The sequence below is a fragment of the Triturus cristatus genome, chromosome 2_1 (assembly GCF_964204655.1).
Source record: "Triturus cristatus chromosome 2_1, aTriCri1.1, whole genome shotgun sequence".
NCBI classification, from domain to species: Eukaryota; Metazoa; Chordata; class Amphibia; order Caudata; family Salamandridae; genus Triturus; species Triturus cristatus.
The window spans coordinates 512,003,421-512,029,850 of NC_140581.1; the positions used below are offsets into that span (position 1 = coordinate 512,003,421).

The window sequence follows — 26,430 nt, forward strand, 5'->3', positions numbered from 1 at the left end:
TACTGGTACCCCATGCGGTTGACACCCTCCTGAACCAGACCAAGACTCAACACCTGACTAGCGCACGACTGACCGGTTACGAACTGACTCTGCTTGCCCCCCACATCACATTGAAACGATGCACCACTCTGAATCCAGCTACCCTACTACCTCTCCCTGACACTGATCCCAATGCGTCCCCTATACACGACTGTGTGACCCTCACCGACGAACAGACCAAGAGTAGGGTCGACCTCTGAGATACTGCCTTCCCGGACCCTGACGGAGAACTGTGGGTGGATGGCTCATGCATCAAGCTCCCCGATGGCACCACCTCAGCTGCCTATGCAGTCACCACAGCCCGAACAGTTGTTGAGACAGCCCGCATCACACAGCGATCCGCACAGGCGGCGGAACTAATTGCTCTCACGCGAGCCTGCATCCTGGCAGCAGGGACAACCGCAAACATCTACACAGACAGTCAGTACGCCTTCGGGGTAGTTCACCACTTTGGGCTCTTATGGAAAGAGAGGGGATTCTTGACTTCTCATGGCACACCCATCCTGCATGGAGATCTAGTCTCTGCCCTGACCGAAGCGGTCCTCCTCCCCACACGGCTGGCTGTGATCAAATGCCAAGCACACAAGAAAGTGACAGACATTATAGGACAGGGAAATGCACTAGCTGACATTACTGCCCGAACCACAGCCGAGAATAGGTCCACGACCCGTATGTACGTGACCAGGTCACAAGCTGAGAAATGGAAGGATGCTGGGGAAACGATTAGGGACATCCAATTAGCCAGTACACCACACGAGTTAGCTGAATGGGCACGGGTGGGATTGAAGGACGATGATGGTTGCTGGCGGACTAAGGACTCGAACAAATGGTTGCTACCAGACTAATACTTGATCCCCATGCTGACCATGGCACACTCCCCCGCACATATAGGGTCTGCCCCCATGATCGAACTCGTCTCCAAAGTCTGGCACAACGACAAGATCCCAGACTCAGCCAAACGTCTGGTCCAACAATGCCTAGTATGCCTCCAACACAACCCTGGGAAAGGAACTGCTGTACCCCGGGGAGGGTTCGGGGTCCCCAATCACCCTTTTGAAGTCCTACAAATGGACTATGTCCAGTTAGAAAGGTGCCAAGGTTTGAAGTACGTACTTGTCGTTGTGTGTGCCTTCAGCAAGTGGGTGGAAGCCTACCCAACCCACGACAACACCGCTATGACTACTGCAAAAGTACTACTGAAGGAATTCTTCCCCCGATACGGCCTTTGTCGAATTTTGTGGAGCGACAACGGCCCCCACTTCGTAGCCGAAGTTATCCAACTCATCTTAAAGGGGTTGGGTGTAAAACAGAAATTCCATGCGGTCTTCCATCCCCAATCTGCAGGCCTGGTTGAGCGACACAATGCCACATTGAAGCTTAATATAGCAAAAATAGTCGCCACCACAGGACTAAGATGGCCAGACGCTCTCCCACTAGCATTGCTATCAATGCGTTCCACCCCCACCAAACACCACTTAACCCCCTACGAGGTCGTCTTTGGGCGGCCCATGAACCTTTGGACTGCACCAAAACCAACATCCATCCACGACGTCCCGGACGTCCTCATGTCTGACTATTTGTATAACCTAACTAAGACGCTGTCTGTTATCCATCAGCAGGTGCTGCACGCCATTCCCGATGTTTCCAGGGGCCCGGGACACGACATCCAACCCGGTGACTTTGTCTTAGTGCGTAACTTCCAGCGCACCAAGAGTCTGGAGCCCCGGTGGACGGGCCCCCTGCAAGTCCTGATCACCACCCGAACAGCTCTTCGAGTGGAGGGGAAACGCAATTGGCTGCATGCACACCACTGCAAGAAGGTATCACCGACCCTGACAACCACGGACAACATCACCGCCCAAGAAGAACTTCGGGACAAAGACCGACCATCCCTGAGCCGCTGCCCAGATACAGAGACACTCGAGTTAGTAAGATATCCTGATCTCACCGTGCCATCCAAGGAAGGGTATAACTTGCGACGGAAGGAGAGAACTTCGGCTAAGCAGACCACAGGCTAAGTGGAAATCTCAGAGCGGTAGCCTAGTCACCTCAAAGGCCACCGGGAGAGAAACTAAGCGAAGTCTGTGGTTCTGCCCGCTACCGAGTCTCTTGAAGGTGATGGAAGCGCCCGACATGAAGATGATGGAAGCAACCGGACGTCCGAAGATCCACTACAAAAACCCAAAGACTGACCGAATGCACAGCTTCAAGACTATCGCACTTTTCATTACCCTTCTCTTTTGCCTTCTCCTCGTGGTCACCTTCTGGATCATGGAGGAGGGCACACCCGCTCATAAGATATTGCTGACCACCGTTCAACCTACCATCACGAAAGAACACCATCTGATCTCACTTTCACCCCAACTCCGAGAAAGGCGTAAGGAGTTCTGGAATAACTCTTTTGTGCAGTTGCTCCACCAACACAATCTTGCTGCCAACGCCACCAATTGCTGGATCTGTGGATTGCTGCCACATGCCACTGGACACTCTATCCCTTTCATCCCTTCACCTTTTTCTGTCCATGGTTCCTGCCTCGCCTGGCTAATCCTCCTGCAAGAAAGCTACAAGGACAATGCCACTTCCGGCAGAACCATGTCACACTTCTACCATGGGTTCTGGCTGAACAAAACTGGAAAAACTTCTGCCCTCTTCTGCCCTCTGAGATCGAACACTTCCTTTCACATGGACATCCCTGCCAAAGAACGAGTTGAAATGCAGGTGTTCAACAACCCAGCCAGACCCACCTTCTCTTACCTCCGGAAACGGACGGCCGCCACCCTAACAGTGGCCCTGTCCGTCATCAACATCACTGGATTTGTGTGCCTCGAAGGCCTGGGGACGCAGCTGGTGGGCCACAGCTCCTGCCTCATCACCCAAACATTGGACTCAGTTGACCCACCCTCCTTTGTTGCCTCCCCGAATATGTACTTCGTCTGTGGTACTAAGGCCTACACCTGGCTTCCGAAAGGTTGGGGAGGCACCTGCTACATCGCCTTTGTCCTTCCTCCGACATATGTGGCTCCAGCGAACCACCACCGACAGAAGCGGGCCAAAGACATTGTGCAAGCCGACTCCGCCGGAGCACAGTTCATGGACGCAGTGAAAGGCCTTGTTCCACTCTGGGGTCCAATGGCAAACAGCCGTGCCATCCGCCACTTAACCCAGGCAGTCGAGACGGCGATGAACATTACAGCTAGCGCCCTCGCCAACAACACCGCTGAGCTTCAGGCCGTCCGCCTGGTGGCTCTTCAGAACCGCCTCGTTCTAGATGTGGTTCTGGCTGATCGTGGAGGAGCATGCCGCATCATTGGGTCCAGCTGTTGTACCTACGTACCGGATAACTCACCCTCAGTCTACAAAGCAATTGAACACCTCCACAGACTGTCCACAGAGGTCCATCAAGAGCAAGAAGAATGGTCACTGGGGAGTTGGTTTTGGGACACTATTAAAAGTTGGGGATGGAGGCTGTTTTCATTTATCCTCATACCAATTGTGATACTATGTGGATGTTGCTTGGGGATTCAGTGTCTGCCACCTTTATGTTCGCTTTTTATGAACTGCATCTGCCCTAAGACTTTGGACTTTGAAACAGAGCGAATGAAAGCTCTGAATGAGGTGGAAGTACGGGGTATTATGGGGATAGATCCAAACTAGGCAAGCTGGCGAGATATGTTAAAAGGGAGGACTGTGGAAATTTAGCTTGCAAACTGAACATTATCTGCGCCATCTTGCCTCTCCCCAGCGCCACGCACAGCGAATGCACGGCCGCCATTTTAGGCACCCCACTCTCTCCCCGCTCATTCTCGATCACCAGCGCTTCCCCCTGGCGCTGCGAACATCCCCCGCGCGCCGGCCACCCCCGCTCTCTCATACACGGGCCATAAACCCTCTCCTTCAGCGCGACCCTGCTACGGAACCACATCCGACCGACATCCCATACATGGTCATGCCGCTCCTTTGATAACCCCCTTCCTCTGCGCCCCATTGTCCGAACTGGTCCCAGGCCATCACCTAGCCCTGCGGATGCAGTTTATTGCCCCTACTGTAAGGGAAACACCCCACATCAAAGGGATTACAGTGGATCAAAGCCCCTACCCCCTGAGACCCGGCCGGTCGCACACACCCCCGGGAATTGGCGGAATTCCCTGCTGCGCGATAGCCATCTCCCACTGCGGGTAAGGTGGGAACCTCTACTGTAACTATGTGTGGGATCGGATCTGAGCCGGGGCTTCAGGGGATGTTCTCTCATGCATCAAGAGAATCTCAAGAATGTACTATGTGTAATAAAGCAATAAACCGGTGTATAAGAGACCAGGTCTCAGAGATGCGGTTAGAGCACCTCGTGACGATACCTTGCTGTCTGATCTGATGTGTTCTGCTCCGACGGAATAAAACTTTGTTTCCTGCCTTCCAGTCTCCGGCGCCTGCCTCTTTCATTGGTAAATTATCGAGTGGTATGAGAGGCGATTACCGCCGGGCAAATACTTGAAAGGTTATCGACTGAAACTGCCGCTACCATTTAACACCATGGTAGTTGTGAAACAAATGGAGTTTAAGCTTCTTTGCTCTTGTGATGCATTTCAGTACAAATGCCTCATTCAACATCAATTTATCAATATTCATCTTTTTACCCGATTGATTAATGTGTCGAAGGGAGACCAATTTTGGGTCATTTCTTTATTTTCTGACTTGTGTAAAGTTGTCACCTCTACCCAAACACTATGATTATGTGAGTCACAAAATCTATCCAAATGGAAAGTAACCCTTTACAACGGTCTCTGTTGATAGGTTTTGTACCTCAATGGGAGTTATTCGTAGTGGGTTTCCTCTGGGTGGGTCTTTACATCAGTTCACAGGAACGCAGAAATATTAAGCCTGGAAAATGAACACATTCTCTGGATTTTGAATGATTGATTCAAGGCAATTCTTTTATGTGCTTAGGCAGCGTAGTCCAGATTCTCAAGGGTTTGCGCTATATTTTAGGAGTCTTTCAGTCTATTCAAACACTGTGTTTTGCAAATATCAAGCCCGGACAGCACTAATACGTTATCAAAAACAAATTAAATTTCGGTTATATACCACACAATCACAATTAAATCGATCAATATATATAAACATATAGAGCATGCTTGGAACGAATGTTTTGATTTTGAAACATCCAATGAACATCCTATACCTAGATGTCAAACGGGTGCCTCTGATGTGCAGTCTTCAGATAGTATCTTCCTTTGACCTGCCTGTCTGTGTTTGGTATTCTTGAGACAACAATAGGATTCTGCCTTCTCACTGATCTTATTTGACCTATATAGTAATAATAATATTAACAGAATAACAGTAAAACCACAACTTGCTTATTTACAGCACTTCATTCTACGCGTCTGCTGTTTGCAAGCACTGTAAAAACGGACTTTACTATAACCCAATTTCAGGCACTCAGTTTATGAAGTGATTGTATGAAAATACTAAACTTTCTTTCAAAGCAAGGAAATTGCTGTCTGCTGTCCAAAGGGGCTAGTCAAGTCAGCACATTATTTAATTGTTTGTGGGCCTCTTCCGTTTGTGTACAAAATGCTAATACATAATCGGGAATACCATGAAAGTTGGGTGTGAGTCATGACTCATGAGCTCACGTGCAGAGCAAAGGAAACAGAGAAAGTGAAATAATGTTAGTTTTTGTTTTTTTTTTAGTTAAATAATTTTTATTGAATAAAAGAAAACACAGGATTACAAATATAAACTAATCAACAATGTTTAGAATATAAGCATACAAACGTTCTAAAAAATAGTAACTACAAAATAGGATAATTGTACATATAAAGTTACCTAGTATATAAAACAATTATAATAGCTTGCTTAAAATGGTACTAAATTAAAAACAGGGAAAAAGAGAGTATACCTGATCTGCAAGGACGCTCTGCTGTTTACAGGGGTGAAACGCTGAGGAGGCTCAAATCTCGGGACTGCGAGGCCCAGGGTGCACACCGTCAACTTCATTCTGCACACCTGGTCCCTCTTCCCGGACCCGCCTCCATTGCCTGCTCCACGCCTCGCGGCCCCCGCTTCGCGGGAGCCGCTCGTAGGCTTCACCTATTTTAGCCACAGTGCTGGGACTTCATTTGGCCGGGGTTACCTGATCTGCAAGGACGCTCTGCTGTTTACAGGGGTGAAACGCTGAGGAGGCTCAAATCTCAGGACTGCGACGCCTAGGGTGCACACCGTCAACTTCATTCTGCACACCTGGTCCCTCTTCCCGGACCCGCCTCCATTGCCTGCTCCACGCCTCGCGGCCCCCGCTTCGCGGGAGCCGCTCGTAGGCTTCACCTATTTTAGCCACAGTGCTGGGACTTCATTTGGCCGGGGTTACCTGATCTGCAAGGACGCTCTGCTGTTTACAGGGGTGAAACGCTGAGGAGGCTCAAATCTCGGGACTGCGAGGCCCAGGGTGCACACCGTCAACTTCATTCTGCACACCTGGTCCCTCTTCCCGGACCCGCCTCCATTGCCTGCTCCACGCCTCGCGGCCCCACTTCGCGGGTGCCGCTCGTAGGCTTCACCTATTTTAGCCACAGTGCTGGGACTTCATTTGGCCGGGGTTATCTGATCTGCAAGGACGCGCTGCTGTTTACAAGGGTGAAACGCTGAGGAGCCTCAAATCTCGGGACTGCGAGGCCCAGGGTGCACACCGTCAACTTCATTCTGCACACCTGGTCCCTCTTCCCGGACCCGCCTCCATTGCCTGCTCCACGCCTCGCGGCCCCCGCTTCGCGGGAGCCGCTCGTAGGCTTCACCTATTTTAGCCACAGTGCTGGGACTTCATTTGGCCGGGGTTACCTGATCTGCAAGGACGCTCTGCTGTTTACAGGGGTGAAACGCTGAGGAGGCTCAAATCTCGGGACTGCGAGGCCCAGGGTGCACACCGTCAACTTCATTCTGCACACCTGGTCCCTCTTCCCGGACCCGCCTCCATTGCCTGCTCCACGCCTCGCGGCCCCCGCTTCGCGGGAGCCACTCGTAGGCTTCACCTATTTTAGCCACAGTGCTGGGACTTCATTTGGCCGGGGTTACCTGATCTGCAAGGACGCTCTGCTGTTTACAGGGGTGAAACGCTGAGGAGGCTCAAATCTCGGGACTGCGAGGCCCAGGGTGCACACCGTCAACTTCATTCTGCACACCTGGTCCCTCTTCCCGGACCCGCCTCCATTGCCTGCTCCACGCCTCGCGGCCCCCGCTTCGCGGGAGCCGCTCGTAGGCTTCACCTATTTTAGCCACAGTGCTGGGACTTCATTTGGTTGGGGTTACCTGATCTGCAAGGACGCTCTGCTGTTTACGGGGTGAAACGCTGAGGAGGCTCAAATCTCGGGACTGCGAGGCCCAGGGTGCACACCGTCAACTTCATTCTGCACACCTGGTCCCTCTTCCCGGACCCGCCTCCATTGCCTGCTCCACGCCTCGCGGCCCCCTCTTCGCGGGAGCCGCTCGTAGGCTTCACCTATTTTAGCCACAGTGCTGGGACTTCATTTGGCCGGGGTTACCTGATCTGCAAGGACGCTCTGCTGTTTACAGGGGTGAAACGCTGAGGAGGCTCAAATCTCAGGACTGCGAGGCCCAGGGTGCACACCGTCAACTTCATTCTGCACACCTGGTCCCTCTTCCCGGACCCGCCTCCATTGCCTGCTCCACGCCTCGCGGCCCCCGCTTCGCGGGAGCCGCTCGTAGGCTTCACCTATTTTAGCCACAGTGCTGGGACTTCATTTGGCCGGGGTTACCTGATCTGCAAGTACGCTCTGCTGTTTACAGGGGTGAAACGCTGAGGAGGCTCAAATCTCGAGACTGCGAGGCCCAGGGTGCACACCGTCAACTTCATTCTGCACACCTGGTCCCTCTTCCCGGACCCGCCCCCTTTTCGTCCTCCCTCCTATTATTAGGGCTCCCGCCCACACACGTTAGCGGTACGCGTGCGGGACGCAGCTCGGGGCGAAGACCGGGCAAAGAGCGGGCCGTTTGTTGCCGTTCGTGGCCGGGTGTGGACGGGACGGGCCACCCCTCTAAGATTGATCGTTCTAGAGTATAAACGGTTGCCTAACACTGTGCTCAGGTAGTATATAAGTTAGGTTGCTATCTGTGCTTTGCAAATATTCTGCTATCGTATCGTTTTTTATCTTTTACGATTGCAGATATTTGGAATAGTTTGCACTTCTAAGGTTCCCGGTCACTGTTATAAGCTGTCCCCCCCCCCCTCCTTCTTCCTCCCATACGAAGATGACATCTTTAAGATCCGGTAGGAAGATTGTGCAGGGTAACACGGGGGGTGGTATTACAGGGACCCTAGATAATTTTATCACCAGAGCTGCTCGGGTCCTCGAACAAGAAATCACTTTGACTGAAAACCGATTGTCACTAGAAATATCTGCCAAGAGATCGTCACTTGGCAACATTATGGCAGCCACCTCCCCTGAATGCAGGAATTTACCTCTGGTTTCTGATTTGTTGCACAGTAATGCGCCTGGGTTTCCGAATATATCTTTACACAGCTCTCTGGTTGATATTCCTGGTACTTTAATTATTCCTGAAGATAGTGGCATACCCCCAAACCCTAGTGCTATTCCTTTATTGCCCTCCATCGAGCAGCCACGGTTAGCCACCCCGACTTTGGCCAATAAGTCCAAGCCTATCAACGGGAAAAGAAAGTGTGTGGGAGTCCCTTTTAGGGGTAATCATATAAAAGTCTCCAAAAAGTCTCAATTTGCAAATGTACGCTCTGACCCCTCTTCCCATCCATCTTGCTGCATATCCCCTGCTGCCGGGAGTCCTATGTCTTCCCATTGCACTGACACTTTGCCTAATACTAACCCTCTGCCTATTTGCTCTCTTGAACTTTTGGAGCAGTTGCTCAAGTCTTTTTTCCTTCCCCTTCATGAGAGAGTTAAGAAACTCTCCATCTCCATCGGGAAACTAGAGAGTATGGTGCTTACTAATACGTCTCTGTTGGAGAAGATTACTACGCCTCTCGCTGATCCTAAGACTTTACAAAATACTGCCACTGCTGCTAAAACTGGGTCAGTTTCAAATGGCCACACTTTCGTGGTTGAAGCCCCCTCCCTCCCGCCTGCCCAAAATGAACAAGTTGTGGTAGTCACCCATCCACCTACTAGTGCTGTCTTGTCTATCCAATTAGCTAGTAATCTTGTTATCAGCAATAGCAATAGCGATAATGCATCAAGACGGCCTTCTTTTGAGTGTGCAGGCATGTTCTTAAAACTTCCCTGTATCAATCTCCCTCGAGAGTCCCTGCCCTACACTGTCATAATGGTAGGCGTTCCAAGGCTTCCCCAGGAAAAGTTCGAGACACATAGCGAATTGAAGAACAAAGTTATTCATTGGTTAAATAGTAATAGCCCATTGCCACCTAGATCAAGCGCTGAAATCTTGACTGTACGTAGGGTGAGTTGGTTGGGTACCAGGGTAAAGAATGTGGAGGGTGATTGCGTAATTATTAATTTCCGGAATCCCAGGGTTGTGAGTCATATATGTTCCCTTCCTAACACCTTGAGTGCAACTGGTATATTTACCGTGGATTTATCCTATTTCCACTCTCGTGACCCCTGCGATATACCGGGTGCTCTGTCTAATGGCTGGGAAAGGGTTACTAGGGGGTTTCGCTGCCCGCCCGGATTGGACTCTCACCTCCCTTTGTTTAATTATTATGCACCCTTGAATTCTCTGGAGGGGATTGACTGACTGCCACCTACCCTAATAAATGTGGGATGCGCGAACAAGACCTTTGCGGGCTCTGATCGTTCAACCCGCTTGGGGCCGGGCAGTAGGGGTGGGTGCGGGGGGGTATATCGGGGACTGGGTGTCACACATTCCACTAATACATGTGTTTCTCCTAATGTACCCCATAGAAACATCGATTTCCATTCTCCAGTCCTGGAATGCCGGGATATTTCCCAAGCTACTAACTTTGCTAACCCTAACCCGTCCCCAATAGAGACGGTAAATCGTTCCATTATGTTGCATCTAGACAGTCCACCATTTTCACTTCCAGATCTCTGTTCACATGAAAATGTGTGTAGGGGTGATGGCATAACTGTAATCCATCCTGCTGCCCTGGGCTCCCCATCCGTTCCTCAGTTGACTGGCCCAACCAGCTCCCCCCATCTTAAAATGGTTTCATGGAACATCGCTGGTTTACGGAGTAAAATAGTAGTGGAGGAATGGTCTGCTTGGGCAATTTCCCACGACATCCTTGTTTTTCAGGAAACGTGGGCGGTGGACCCCATTTATCTTTCTGGCTATGTCAATTTTTATAAAGGGGCTATTGGTGGGTCAAGGGGCCGCCCTTCGGGCGGTCTCTGTATTTGGGTAAGACAAAGTTTAATGTATAGAATTACTGAGCTATCACTCGATAGCCCAGATATATTGATTATTCTGTTACAACTCAAAAACGAACCCGACACCCTGATTATTAATGTATATAACAGGGGTCTTTCAGGTGGGAAAGGTACTAATACCTTTCTCCAATTAGACGGGTTTTTGGAAACTGTCAACCCATTCACCAATGTGATAATAGTGGGCGACCTAAATTGCTGCTTTGAGCCGCTGCTCCTTGCGTGGGACTCACTTACAACGGAAGTGGATACAATTTTGAATATTCCACCACTCGATCTCCCGCCCATCAAGAAGTGGACTGAATCCGCCATTCAGTGGATGTCCATGTGTATGGAGCGTGGTTTCAGGGCAGCTAATGGCCGGACTCCCTCGGATTCGACTGGTAAACCCACTTTCTCCAATGGTCGACGTTGTAGTAGAATCGACTATGCTTTGATTAAAGTTGAGTTTTGGCACTTACTAAGCGATATGGTGATCCAGGACCGCCCGAGAGCGATCACAACCCCTTAGTCTTGAATCTTTTATTATACATAGCCCCTATAAACAAACCTATTGAGATTGTTACTGCTGATGCCCTTTTAACCAACAACCAACGGAGAGTGCGTTGGGACAAGGTTGCCCTTGACAGCGCAGTACTCTCCGTGATTAGTTCTAAAGTTACTCGCGCGGTGGCTGACCTTCAATCTCTTCTGATTCGAGAGGAAGACGTGGCCGAGTCTACCCTTATTCACGAGAAATTATTTTCAGGCCTTAAGTCCCTTTTTTCTAAACCTTGTAAAGCCAAGAAATCTTGTAGTCATAAGTCTAATTCTTGGTATAACAAGGCTTGCCGTGAGTCTTATAGCAAATTGAAATTTGCTATTAACTCTGAAAATCAGGCAAATATTCGACTTGCTAGGAAGCACTATAGTTCGGCCAAAGCTTTGGCCAAAAAAGATTGGGACAACGAACATTGGAATAATCTTTTGGCTGCCAGTAAACAAAGGAATCTGACTTTGTTTTGGCACATCGTGAAATGGGGTAATTCTCCGTGCTCGCAGACCCCCTCAAATCATGTACTCCCTGATACTTGGGTGTCACATTTTGAATGCCAGTTTTCTGACTCTAATCAGGAAGAAGTGATTGTTTCTCCAATCTCCCAGGTAATGCACCCTCTTTCGAATTTCAAATTTGAATGCAAAGAGGTTGAGTTGGCTTTATCTAGGGTTCCGAGCGGAAAGGCTCCAGGCTTACCTTTTCAAATCTGACCTTGACAATTGGGTGCCCTACATCGCACTCATGGCAACCGCTATAGCTAAGGGGGCCGCCATTCCTGAATCCTGGATGGGCGCTGAAATACTGCCCATCTTTAAGAAGGGTGATCGCTCCTGCCCAGGGAACTATCGCCCGATTAGCTTAATTGACTCGGTTCAAAAAATCATAGCTAGGATGATCCTGGCTAGAATCCAGTCTTGGATAGAGCAGGAGAATATCATCTCGCCCCTACAGGCCGGGTTCAGACCCTGCACTAGTACTATTGACCAGGCATTCAAGTTCCAACTGATCGTCTGGAAAACGGTTCACCTTTGCGGCGGTACTTTGTACGCCGCTTTTGTTGACCTTCGGTCAGCTTTTGACTTAGTCAATAGGACTAAACTTTGGGCAGTGTTAGCAGAGTTAGGGATGCCTGCTGACCTCCTGCATATGGTCACTAGGTTGCACGACAACAACTTTGCTCAAGTACGCTGGGGGATTCAAGGACAGGTCACCGATAGGTTTAAAGTCAATAGGGGTGTCAGGCAAGGATGCGTCCTGGCGCCTACACTGTTTCTGTTATTTATTAACAGTGATGTGCAGTACTTTCTATCTACACCCACGGACGCCCCCTCATTGGGAGGTACAAAAATTCCACTCCTCATGTTTGCCGACGACACCCTACTTCTATCACAGACTTTGTCCGGCCTACAGGTGGCCTTGAACATATTCGCTAACTTCTGCTCTGACTTTGATCTGTCCGTCAATGTTTCAAAAACTAAATATATGGTTTTTAACAAAGGGAAATGCGTGACTGGCTATGTGACCATGAATAATGACATTCTCGAACGTACCCATGTCATGACTTATTTGGGGGTTGTCTTCGAAAATAAATTGAATTGGAAGCCACAAATAGATGTTTTATCCCTCAAATTGCCCAACTCTCGGGGTGCTTGGTAAAAGAACAAAAACAATCCCAGATGAAATCTATAGGTCCCGTCAATAAAAATTTATAATGCTAGGATTAACTCAGCAATCCTTTATGGCGCTGAACTCTGGGGTTTCTCCGACCTTTCCCCATTGACAAGGCCCAATATAAATTTTTTAGGCTTCTTACGGGTCTCCCCTGTTCTACCCCAGTGAAACCGCTATTGCTAGACCTTGGCTGCCATTCTTTTGATGACATTGCCAGGTTTAAACCATTGGCTTTTTGGAGGAGACTTTGGACGGTCCCAGAATTAGGGCCCTATGCAAAGGCATTTTTGGACGTCCGTGCCATCTTGGGCGCCGGTAATATCCTGTGGTTCAAGCAAGTCAGCTTACTATTGGATTCTATGGGCCTGGGTACTCTTTGGACCGATCCAGCTTCCAACCCCTTCCCCCCAAAAAAAGTTTTTAAAAGCCTTTACTGGTCAATGGTCTATCAAAAACAACTTGCCCTAGTCCCAGTGGAGTCCTTGTCAGGCAGGTTCCTTGTGGAGAAAAATGTCCCCCTCTTAGAAGCATATTGGGACACTGTTACTAGGCCCAGCGATAGGAAACTCTATCATCAATTGAGGGTTGGCAGCCTACCTATTAAATCATTTACTAATAATTGGAAGGGTGCGACCTCCGATTCCTGTTGTTGGTGCATAGAATGCACAGAAACAGTGGGTCATATATTCTTCGTCTGCCCGGTTTATGCTGCCCCCCGGACCAAATGGCTTAAACCCATATGTCGCACCCTGGGTTCTAGACAGGGGCTTGAGGCACTAAAACTCCTGAGATTTGATACTAGTGAATGTACTGTAGTGGCAGTGGCCAAATTTTTGGGATGGGTCTGGATCATTAGAAATAAGAGGCATTAGTTTGCAGAGTTGTGTCTAATTAATGTTTTTATTTGATCTGTGTTTTTTTAGACATATTTCTTATATTTAATCTTGTATGTAATGTTCATTTTGTAATTGTCTTTTTATGATGAAAATGATCGACAATAAAGACTAATGAAGACTAATGAAACGAGTATACCTAAGGAAAAAGATAAAAACTAGGATATTACAGTGGTATACAAATAACCTGTGTGAATGTTAAAATGAATATAATATTTAAAGGGGGTAGAGTAATTTTTAAAGAGAAAAGAGACAAGAAAGAAGAGACAGAAAGAAAACGAAAGAACGAAAGAATGAAACAAGTGAAGAAAAGAGAAGAAAGAAAGGAAAAGAAGGAGAACTCAGTAATAAGAATAGAAAGAGATTATAATGATAATGAAAGATAAGTCGGAAAAAGGTAGCCACAGTAAATCAGATTTAATTTGAAGGTGTAAAGAAGACTGAGGAATAGAGGCAATTCTATGCTCATCACAAATATAATTCCACCAATGCAAAAAGGATAATTTAGAATTGTCTTTCCAGCAAGACAATATGACTTTAAAAGCCACCGCAAGAAATAAATCAAATAAAGGAGAAGTGGGAATACCTTGAGCCAAATCAGATGACATGGTGCCTAAGAAAATACTATGAATATTAAGTTGATTTTTGTAAGAAAAAATCAGGGAACACTTTGACCATACATCAGTCCAGAATGCATAAACCTTAGGACAATAGAACAATAAATGCAATAAAGAACCTTCAGCATTAAGACAAGACCAACACAATAATGAAGCAGAGTGGTTAAACGTATTTAACAAAAGGGGAGTAATGACATCTCTATTATAAATAAAGTACAGGGACTGTGTAATATTAGCAGCTTTGGAAGTCTTGAATATTTTCTGCCAAAACTTATCCCATTGCGATATCGACCAGGTCATGTTCCCACTCTAGTTCAACCTTAGATTTAGTCCGAGTATCAATAGGGGTAGACAAAGATTTATAGATAAAAGAGGCACTAGGAACAGTATCAGTAGATATTTGATTTAGTGGAGTATCAGGAAGAAGTGAAGCAGGAGTTGGTAGAGAGAGAAATTTCTGTACACAAACCTGGAGAGTTAAAGCTAAAGTGTTATACTGTTGAATACAGGAGTCAGATAATTGAAAGGATTCTTGCAACTGATGGAAAGAAAGAATTACACTATTCACAATCATTTGGTGTACATAAATAAGACCCTTTTCTTTCCAATGCTTGTAATAAAATGATTTGTGACGAAACTTAATGTATTTATTAAACCAAAGTGTTGATGCAAGAAAAGATTGATAATCATCCAAATTCGTAAAGAAAAGTGTATGTAACAAAAATTGAGAATGTTTCAAAATAGGGTATTTGGAAAGAAAAGTACAATTAGCCATGTGAACAACATCTCGCATTGAAAAATCATTTAACAATGAACATTCAACATTGATCCATGATGGTTTTGGTGAATCCTGATAATCTTTAGACAAAGCATAAAATTGACGAATCAAAAAGGCATTATGATGTAAAGCAAAATCAGGGAATCTTACCCCCCCCCCTCATTTTTAGGACGGATCAATTTAGACAGAGCAATACGTGCATGTTTGTTATTCCAGAGAAATTTAGTACATAATGAATTAATCTGAGAAAAATAATATTTAGGAATTTTAAAAGGTAACATAGACAGTATAAACAGAATCTGGGGGACAATCATCATTTTAATTGTATCAAGTCTACCCCACCAAGAGAGGAACAGAGGAGACCAGAGGTTTAACAAATTAGTAATTTTAAGTTTTAAGGCAGTAAAATTATGGGACAATGTGTCACAAATGTTGGGGGAGAACCATATGCCTAGATATTTAATTTTTTGGGGACACCAAGTGAAATTAGATGAGTCAAACATATAACGATAGCATGAAGGGTTTAAGGGTAAGATCTCAGTTTTAGTAAAGTTTAATTTGTAGCCAGAAACCTTCGCGAATGAGGAAATTTCCTGCAAAAAGGGGAGCAGAGAAGATACTGGATTAGACATATGAATAAGAACATCATCAGCATATGCAGACAATTTAATTTGGTGGGTCTTGAAATTAAAACCATTAATGAGGGGGTTATGTCTAACACGTTCCAGAAAAGGTTCCAGGCATAACAAGAAAAGTAGTGGTGAAAGGGGGCAACCCTGACGAGTACCTCTTTGAAGAGAAAAATATGGGGAGAAAAGACCATTAACAAAAATACATGCTTTTGGATTGGTATATAACAATTTAACATATGAAATAAACTTTGGACCAAAACCAAACCACTGTAATACATGAAATAAGAACGCCCAATTAACACGATCAAAGGCTTTTTCTGCATCTAGGGATAAAGCAGCAAGTGGGGCTGGATAATTTCTACTAATAGCAATAACATTGGAAAACATTCTGGCGTTGTCGGAAGCCAAACGACCTTTAACAAAGCCAACTTGGTCTGGATGAATGAGAAGGGGGATAATTTTTTCCAAATGAGAAGCAAAAATTTTTGCAAAAATTTTACAATCACAGTTAATTAAAGATATAGGATGAACATTTTTGCAAAAGGAGGGGTCTTTATCTGGTTTGGGGATTACAATAATAAGGGCTTCCAAAAAAGAACCACAGGCTTGGGAGTTGGATATAAAGGAATTAAAAAGTTGTAACAATTTGGGAGCAAAAATTGAGGAGAAAGTGGAGAATAATTCTACTGAAAATCCATCGGGGCCAGGAGCTTTCGCTTTTTTCATAGACTTAAGAGCATCATTTAATTCTTGTAAAGAGATCTCTACTTCAAGGGGTTCGAAATTATCCTGTGAAGTTTTAGGCTTGGGGATATCTTGAAAGAAAGAAGTAAAATCTGCTTCAGAAGGCATGGTAGTTTCTGTATACAAGAGATTGTAGTATGATTGAAATGTGGAAATAATATCGGAGTCAGAGGAAAGGAGTGTGTGGATGTATGTCGTTACAACGCACACTTTTACAACGCATGCACTTACAACGCATTTTTTACAACGCAACATCCACTACAACGCATTCCATTACATAGCATGACACTACAACGCATGTTTAAAAACTACCTTTACAACGCATTCCATTACATCGCATACTACCTTTACAACGCATACCATTACAACGCATAGTATAGGGGTAAAAATTACTATTCTAACTCCAGGGGGTGCAACAGTAGGGTAAGTGTTGGATTGCGTTGTAATGGTATGCGTTGTAAAGGTAGTATGCGATGTAATGGAATGCGTTGTAAAGGTAGTTTTTAAACATGCGTTGTAGAGTCATGCTATGTAATGGAATGCATTGTAATGGATGTTGCGTTGTAAAGATTTCGTTGTAAGTGTAGTGCGTTGTAACAGTTGCGTTGTAAAGGTTGTTCACCGGAGTGTGTTGGTCGATTCTGAATGAATGGGACCAATGACTTTACGTTCTGATTTAATTTTTAGATAATTTGCTAACATTTTCCCAGCTTTATTTTGTCCTCCATGAAATTTCGATTTAATCTTAAGGAGGATATTACAAGCGTCCGCAGTGACAATTTTATTCAGGGAGGATTTAGCCTTAATTAATTCTTGTAATGATGAGGGAGATTTAGAAGAATAATAGTTATGTTCTAACGTTTTTAGAAGGGTTAGGGTTTCTTTATATTTAGTATGCAGTAATTTTTTCTTCCTTGAGGAGTATGCAATAGTGAATGCTCTAAAGGAAGCTTTAAAGGCGTCCCAATTGTTGTGAACGGAAGTGTCTAAGGAGTTATTAAAGTTAAAGAATTCCTTAATAAAAGAAGTCGCTTCTAGAATAAAGGAACGGTCCGACAGAAGGGAGTTATTAAAACGCCATCTACCTTGTTTACATGTAGTGAGAGATAGGTCGATAAGGGTGGAGACAGGAGCATGATCGGATATAAATATGGATCCAATGTCAGAAGATTGGAGACAAGGTAGTAGTGATTTGGAAACTAAAATATAATCAATACGGGATCTAGTATGATGTACGGGCGAGAAGAAGGTAAATTCTAAGGTATCTGGGTTAAATGTTCTCCACGTATCAAATAATGGGCGAGAGGAAATGGCTGTCTGAAATGATTTGTGAGATTTATCAGGTTTGAACTTACAGTTGGATTGCCTATCAGAAAACGGATCTAGCCAATTGTTGAAATCACCCCCAACCACAATATTAGAATTAGCACATGACAATAGTTTCAGTTTTATAGAGTGCCAGAATTCAGAATCTGGTTTAACAGGACCATAAATGTTGAAAAAGGTTATTTGTTTTTTATTTATAACAACCTCTGCCAGCACCCACCGACCATCAGGGTCACACTCTGACGATAGAATCTGTGCATTAATGGATTTATGGAACAATATAGCAACACCACCATGACGATCAATAGCAGGAGAAAAGATAATTTGATTAACCCAGTGGCGTTTAAGTTTAAGGGATTCTTTGTCATTACAGTGGGTGTCCTGTAAAAAAGCAACTTGGGTAATAAGTTTAGCAAGATGAGATAATACCTTTTGACACTTGACTGGATGACCAAGACCACGAACATTCCACAAAGTCACATTAACCATAACTCTGGGGACAGGTAAACATGAGGGAACAGGAGGACAAAACTGCAAAATCAACAAGACAAAAGAAGGAAAGACAATGTTCAATATGTGAAAAGAGAGACTTAATATTAAAAATGACACAGGTACAGACAAAACGGATTAAAACTGAGTAGGACTGAGTCGATGAAAAGAAGAGATGAGCAAAAAGAAAAAGAAGCAAAAGAGAAAAATTAGAGGAGAAACATAATCCAAAAAGTAAAACTAAACAAAAAGAGAAACAGAAATGAGAGAAATGAAAGAGAAAGAAAGGAGAGGAAGGAGACAGAAGAAAGAAGTAAGCAAACAGATCAAGGATTGTCATCCAGATCTGTAAAGTAGAAGGAAAGCCAAAAAAAAGAGGAGCATAGTGACGCCGAAGGACACGGACCACAGTAATAACTATAAAAGGTAAATGAGAACCTCATGAATACAATAAGAACAAATAATCAGAGGATATCAAACAGACAAAACAATTTATAATCTAATTAGCAATCCTAAAATATACGAGAAAGTCAAACATTTGTATCCATGCCCTGAGGTTAGAGACTATGAAGAAAAAGTTTAAGTTTATCCGGATCATCAAAGGAACGTGACCGACCATTATGCGTAATTTTACAAAGGCAAGGATGGAGAATTCCATATTGAATGTTAAGTTGTCTCATCTGAGGACGCAAAGCAAGAAATTCCTTGCGACGAGCATTTGTTGCATTGGAAATATCCTGAGAAATGAAGATATTATGGCCTGACCAGGTAAGATGGCGTTTAAGTCTTACAGCCTTCAAAACTTGCATAAGCTCGGTGAATTCCAGAAGAAGTATTATAATTCCACGTGGCTTGTTGGCATGAGGAAGAAGACGCCCAAATCGGTGAGCTCTTTGAATATTGAGGGGGCTCGATGATGGTTGAAGCTCTAACAGTTCTGGAAGGAATTTCTGCAAAAAAGAGACCATGTCAGAACCTTCAACATTCTCCGGAAGACCATAAAGGCGCAGATTATTTCTGCAATTGCGAATTTCAAGATCCTCTGTGTGGATTTTTAATTTATGGATTTCTTGTTCCAGTGTGGGGATCTTAGAAGTGATGTCTTGTAAATCGCTTATACGCTGTTCAAGTTCCAAGACTTTACCCTCCATGACAATCCATCTCTCCTCAATCTGCTTTAACTTTTCGTTAGTCGCGGACATAAAGGGTTGGAGGCCACGTACCTCGTCTAGTATAGAGTCCAGGACCGGGTTTTGTGAGGAGAGAATAGGAGACGGAGGAACATTTTTATGTCTTTTTGGCTTGGTACCAGAGGAGGAAGAACGAACAGGATGAAAATCACTAGCCATTGTGACTTAAAATGCTTTGCGATGGATAAAAGTTAACGCAAAAATATAGTGAGAATGTTCCTAATATCAATAAAATACAGATATTGTATAGTGCTCACCACTAGGCACAAAGTGGAAGAAAAATAAAATTGAATAATAGTGACATCAAATTCTCCATATAAAACATAGCAAAAATCCTCTCAGCTGGCATATAGTGATGTAAAAAATGCCATTCCATTTGGAGAAGCCGCAATATAGAAGAAGATTGGCCAAAAAACGATGCACTGGCAGAAAAAAGACTGTCATGACAAATATTGTGAGAGGCGCAGAGTGACGTTAGCGGTTAAGGCTCTGTCATTAGGTATTTTTAATATGGGGTGTCAAACTAGTCATTTATACATAAAGGTGCATTGAAAAGCCCCTTGCCTCAAACAGATCACCTGCAGCAATTGGCGTTGGTGCATTAATAAACAGACAAACCAAAAAGCAGCTGGAGAGAACACTTATGTTGTAGAGTGCACCCATTATATTGTGAAGGAGGCCGTAGGCAAAACTGGGTATTAACGCGCTAAATGCAGCGTTCTGTGAGGAGATAATGCGGGTGCCGCGATACAAAATGGCGGGCGCCCACGAGTCACTGAGGAGAAAATCACCGCCGCAGCGTAAGGGCTTGTTTGCTGAATAATGACGACTCAAAAGCGGTATGTGAACTCACCGCATCGTCATACAGTCATGCCCGCCACCCAAATACAGGAACAACATCCTCGAGAGGCTCTGCACATGAAAAATGTCCCACGTCGCTGCGGAGCCTACACCAGGTCCGCCATTCCGCTTCGGCGCTCAAGCCCTGGTTTCGAAAGTGAAATAATGGAATGGAGAAAACACGGATAACACAGAGAGAGGGAGAAATAGGGAAAGTACGCTCGAGAGAGAATGGCAAGAAATAAGAGTGAGAGGTAAAAGGTGGATGGAAAGAGGAAAGAAAGAACAGGGAGAAAGGAGGAGTGAAAGAAAGGAAGGAACTGGGAAACGTAAAAAGGAAGAAAAAGATGAAAGGTAGGATACAAGGGTGAAAGAAAAGGGGAATGAATGAATAGATGGAAGGGTGAAAGGTTCGGCTGAAATAATAAAATGATGAGTGAAAGAATTGAAAGACTAAGTGAAAAAGAATGGATGGAAGAATCAAAGGCTTGATACGTGGAAAGGTGAATGGAGGGAACAACGAAGAATGGTTAGAGTGAAAGGAGATATGAAAGGGTGAAAAGATGGATGATAGATGGTTGCATTGGTGAATGGATAGAAATTTTAACTGATGGCAAGTTGGATGAATAGATTGGCGGATGGATGGATCATTGGATGGATGAATAGTGAAGAATGAATGGATAAATAACTAAAAGGGTGAAGGGACTGATGGATTGATGGGTGGAACAATAGGGTGAAGAGAAACCCCCGAAGAAGCTCACTTTGCCTGCTCGGTGGGATTAGTGGTGGTTGTACTACCGCATATCGAGTTAACGAATATTGACATACAAGAATATCATGGACAGAATTTTTTTTTTTTTTTTTTTTTAAACCTTTATTCGTGCATCTTAAAAGAACAAATACGGGCCTACAACCGTCAGGCCGGCCACGATACAGTAAAGCACTGATACCCACATTACAGCCCCCGTGCATCAACGGTCAGGATTAACAACAGGTTATGAGTTACATACTGGAGATATCTTTGAAACCCGGGGAAGGAGAGGTGAAGGTTAATTTTAAGTTTTTTGATAATTTTATCAGAGAAAAAAGTCAATGAAGGATAAGAGCAAAGTAGATTCGAGTCCGCAAGATAGCTTCACCACACGGGCGAGCAGCAACATCAGTAAGAACAACAATGGGAGTAAAATCTCAATCAGTGAGGCGGTGCAGAGATATATCAGGATAGTCACATGAGCAAGTACGCGCCCCTCCAGAGCCGCCCCCACTCGATCCACCCCACACCCGGACCCCGAATCGAAGAAAGTAGAGCACAGAGACATAAAAGAAGAAAGGCCCATAGAACTAATTGAGAACAGAGTATTACCCCCCCACCCTACACCAATGCGGAGGCTACGGCCTACCCCCCCCCCAGCATAGTGCCTGTCGCCCAATGAACCCGAAATATAGAGAAGAGAGAAAGTAGGAACAGAGTAAAGAAGGGAAGAAAACAGAAAAGAAGGTGGGGAGGAGCCCACTGGACACCAGAGCGCCCCGAACCATCAGCCAGTTATGGCCCCCACACACTGGGAGCCCTCTACGCCAAAAAACGGCATGCAAAGATACCATGGCACCACAGTTTAAGCAAGGGATACAAGTCGCGACGAGTGCGCGCAAAACATACATACAGTCCCAGTCCCAGGCCAGCCCGTCCATAAACCATAGCGATAGAAGTCAGTCTAGCCCTGGCCCGATCGCGGGCTTGGGATTAAACCAGCTCCTGCGTGAAGGCCCCGTGTCCCGAGCAGACAAAGACAAGATGGCCGCTTGTGAGAGGATGGTGAAGTAGGATCACGAAATGGCCGCCGACCACCGATTGGGGTCCCTCGTTGCACCACATAAAATCCAAACCTGGCAAGTAAAGTACAGGAGTTCCACAAAAAGGCAGCAGTGGGCCACCGCGGACGGTCCCTCGAAGCCGTTAGGTATCGCTCAGCAGGATAGCCTCGCGGACGCGGTGAGGCAGGGAACAATGAAGCAGGCAGCCATGACCAGGGGGACAAAGTATCCGCAGTTGAGGTGGAGAGCGGTGGACCCTGGGCGCCGGGAGCGCTAGATGAAGGCACCAGTGTAGCACAATCATACACCGCCGCTGCGTCCCCGCAAGAGGACAAGAGCACCGGGAGACCCACGCCCTGTGGATGACAAACAGTGCGCTCACGGCCCGCAGCCGACAGTATGGGGTCAAACCTCTCACTCAGCGCCTGCAGGCCAGCGCACATCTGTAGTTGAAAGTCCCGCAGGACAGCCAGAACGGAGCCGCATGTCAGCGGAAGCTGGGCCCCAACATCGGCAGCAATCCGGGACGGCACTGTGGAGCTGGTGTCCGGAAGAGGGAGGGCGAAGTGGGCAGCGGGCGAGACCGGAGTATCACCCCCCAGCCGCGAGCAGGCACTCAACGCCATGTTTTGCCGCTATACGGTGCAATGGCCAGGGGGGGGGGGTCGTGGCAAGGGGTCAATTCCCCTCAGGTCTACGCCGCAACAGGAAAGGCCGACAGTCGCTTATCTTCTCGCCGGTCCCCCTCGCCGCTGGCTAGGCAATAGGCAAAGGGGGCAGCAGCCCCCCGCAGCTCGGTCCTCAGAGCGGGGCAGGAGACTCACCGCACCGGGGCCCACCCCACAGCTCCAGCCCGTCAGGCACAGGGTGCAGAAGGTGTCCGGCCGTCTCTCCCCGGGCTCATCCGGCAACGATCCATGGTGCGAGGCGAGATCGGGACCGCGGGGCTCAGGTTAGCGCTAGCTGGTCCGGTAACTGCGGAGCTTCCAGGAGGCCGGCAAAGGCCGTAAGGGCGCAGGGTTTCAGTGCCGAGGACAAAAGCACCCAGAACTCGGGCATCCGGGCGGGTTGAGACTCCGGGAAAGCAGCAGCGCGGTCAGCGCGTCTTCGCACACGGTGCACCTCGAGAATCGGCGAGGATGAGCATCAGGATAGTAGTCCGAGGCCACGGACCGACGGAGCCGGGCGCTCAAGCGTCTGCTCCGGTCGCCATCTTGGCTCCTCCCATGGACAGAATTTTGAAACGTGAGTGCAAGTAAGGAAGTATCCATTTTCTATTGCTAGCTCCATATATATTTACCTTGAAGATGTATATATCGCTAAGGAACATATATGTGGAATTAGAAACAAACAATCTCTTCGTACCTTTTGATATTTTGGATTCCATATTCTATCCCTGATATGTGCATGCCTCGATATACTGGATTTGATATCCATGGGGCACACCTTGAAAGCTATGGCTCAAGTGCTGGCAGTTTATTTTTCTGCCTACCCCCGTGTATGCAGCTGTAGCGAGGCTAGGAAGCCCAGCACACACATGGGGGAAGCACTGCAGACATTTCCTGATGTCCTTCCCTTCTTGGACAAAACATCTGATTGCAGGGAGCCTCTGTCAAAGAATTACACTTTACCTCAGGTAAAGTTGTGTCAAGTAGCAAAGTTTAAAAGTCGCACAGCTCCATCACACCCCCAAACCCTACTGAATATGTACAGAAAAATATGCAGCTGGGAATCTTTCAAAAACTGGAAAGCATAAGAAACTCAACTCTTTTTCTACACACACATATTTATTCCACAAATAGATTTAAACACTCACATCCCCATGCACATAGGTGTAAAATGACATCAACATTTTCACAGTCATCTAAAAATACATGACCCGTTAAAAATGAAAAACTGACGATTCAAAAAAATTAAGTGCAGCCTCTCCATCTGTCAATATTCCTAGAGACTGTTCACAAATGTGGAAAAATAATTTCTAAGCCCTATCTCAAATCTTTTTTATCTGATTTTTCTACTTTGCTTATACATTGATGCTCCTACTTACTATTTGATGAGCTCCAAATCCTTGGATATCCAATATTATAATAGCGTCCTGGGCCCAGAGAGGTGTTTCCTATAGAAAGTTGATACCTTATTCTATGTTTCTGTGCTACTGTACACCTATTTCTTTCTTTATTGAACTGTAAAGTAATTTCTATTCTAGGATACAGTGTCTGCATGATGGACGTTTCATATTATGCTGTGTTACTTATCATGAACACACTCGGAGAAGTGTTAGTTAAATTTCGTGGAAATCCCGAAATTAGACCGCCCATAGATGGGATGGAGAAACTGAAACTCTTCGCGGATGATATTATTCTTTATTTGCTTCCCGATAAATCTAATCTAGAGCGGCTTTTAGCCGAGTTCACTAGCTTTGAATCTATAGGGGGGTACAAAATTAATCAAAATAAAACAGAAATCATCACATTAAATATCAATGATAATTCTTTTTTACCACCCATTCTGCAAAAACAAGCATCTAAGTCAGCCCCCATACGATATTTGGGTATTTTCATCTCTAAATCAATAGATCAACTGTTTATACTGAATTATACTGCCATGCTGATAAAAATAAAAAACCTGCTGGATAAATGGTCAGTACTTCCTTTGACAGTGATAGGACGTGTGGCACAGATAAAAATGTCCATCCTCCCTCTTCTGGTGTTTCTCTTCAGTAACGTCCCTCTAAAAATTAATGCAAGCTATTTTAAAGAAATAGACTCTTTATTCAGGAACTTTATATGGGCTAAGAAGGCTCCTAGGGTGAAACTTGAAGTGTTGCAATTGGAGGTTGATAAAGGGGGGCTAGCACTTCCAAAAATCCGTTTATTAGGTTTATTACTTCATCCCCCACGAATCTCGAAATGGAGGGAGATTGGTATTGAGCAACTGGGTCATTTCTATACGAATAATAAGGTAATCTCGTGGCAGGAGGTCCAAATCAAGCTTATAGATCAAACTATACCTAATTTCCTTGACTATTTGCAGGTCATCAATTTTCTGAAAAAGACCAATTTCCCCACCCCTTCTGCGACGATCAATTTGGCTTCCCTGCTCTACAAAACCAAAGTAACAGGCATAGGCAAATGGTACACTTTGCTCCGGAAGGATAGTGAGATCCCTATCCTACATATGTTTTTGGGGAAGGTTGAGTGGGAAACGGGGTGTGCATTGTCCGGTCAAGAATGGCAACTTCAAGCCCGGCTTGGCCATAAGGCTCTGAGAGCGGCTAATTTTAAACGGATGGCTTTTTTAAATAGATGGCTAGCATACTATACCCCCAAGACCCTGAGTAAACGATATCCAGATGTGGAAAATAGATGCTTTCGTGGTCAGGCCGAGGAGGAAGGAAATTGGCTTCACATTTTTTACACCTGTCCTAATCTTAATGAATTCTGGGGAAATATCTTTACAGCTATAAGTCAGGCCCTCCAAAAGCCGGTAGATCCAGAAGTCGAAATTGCTTTATTCGGAATCTCCAGAGTTAAACCAGGATTGACCAAACATGAAGAAGTATATGTAATGATATGTTCAGTGATGGCACGTTCCTTAATTCTTCAAAATTGGAGGTCGCTAGAGATCCCCTCTTTTATGAAATGGGTCAATAAAATGAAGCGTACGAGGAGATTTGAGGAAGCGTATGCTATGAGGGTGGGAGCAACAAGTACATTTCTTAAGATCTGGCAGTTATTTGACAATGGTACTATGTACACTCTTTAAGTAGACTCCTTCCAGCATTCAATATTTTAAAACATTGCTTCACTGTAGTAAAAGAACTTCTATGTATAGGACTAGCATGAAAGAGGGTTTAAGGTTTTACGATAATGCAACTATGGATGTTATTTAGCACTGTGTATTGATTTAACAGGGAGTTTCTATTATGCAGCAAATATTGTTATAAAACTCATCTGTATTATATTGCGATATTTTTTGTAAGTATTATGTTTCATGGTCTCAGGTGGTAGATTATAAGGATTATGATTGATTTGTATATGGAGAATTTTTTCCTGATTGTTTGTTACCATTCCTGTTCTGCTCAATAAAAAAAAAAAAAAAAAGTGTTAGTTAAAAATGAAAGCTGAAATGACTTTTTAGGAAGAAAACACCGCTCAAGCAGATAAAGAATTGCCAGATATTACTTTAGCTTTGCTCAAAGAAATATTATCGATGATGTATAAAATAAATACCATGTGTGGCTTTTGCCTAGAATGCAGTGTTGTATTTGAATCAATAAGATGACATTGGCTAAATAAATTAGTTTAACGGAAATTATATATGCAAATAAAGTCCTGGTCTAATTCCTCGCCCACCTTCACCAATACTCTCTCTTATACAATGATCCGGGGACAGCACATTGAAAACTATTTGATGACAATAAATGATCCATCTGCGGACAGAAAAGAAAGTTGAAGACAAACAGAT

General features: G+C 45.3%; 1 protein-coding gene across 2 annotated transcripts in view; it reads left to right on the forward strand.

Annotated features, from left to right (window-relative positions):
- RASGRF2 (Ras protein specific guanine nucleotide releasing factor 2) overlaps positions 1 to 26,430 on the forward strand; it is a 2,022,215-nt gene that overhangs the window by 835,935 nt on the left and 1,159,850 nt on the right. The gene's annotated exons all lie outside the window — the stretch shown is intronic.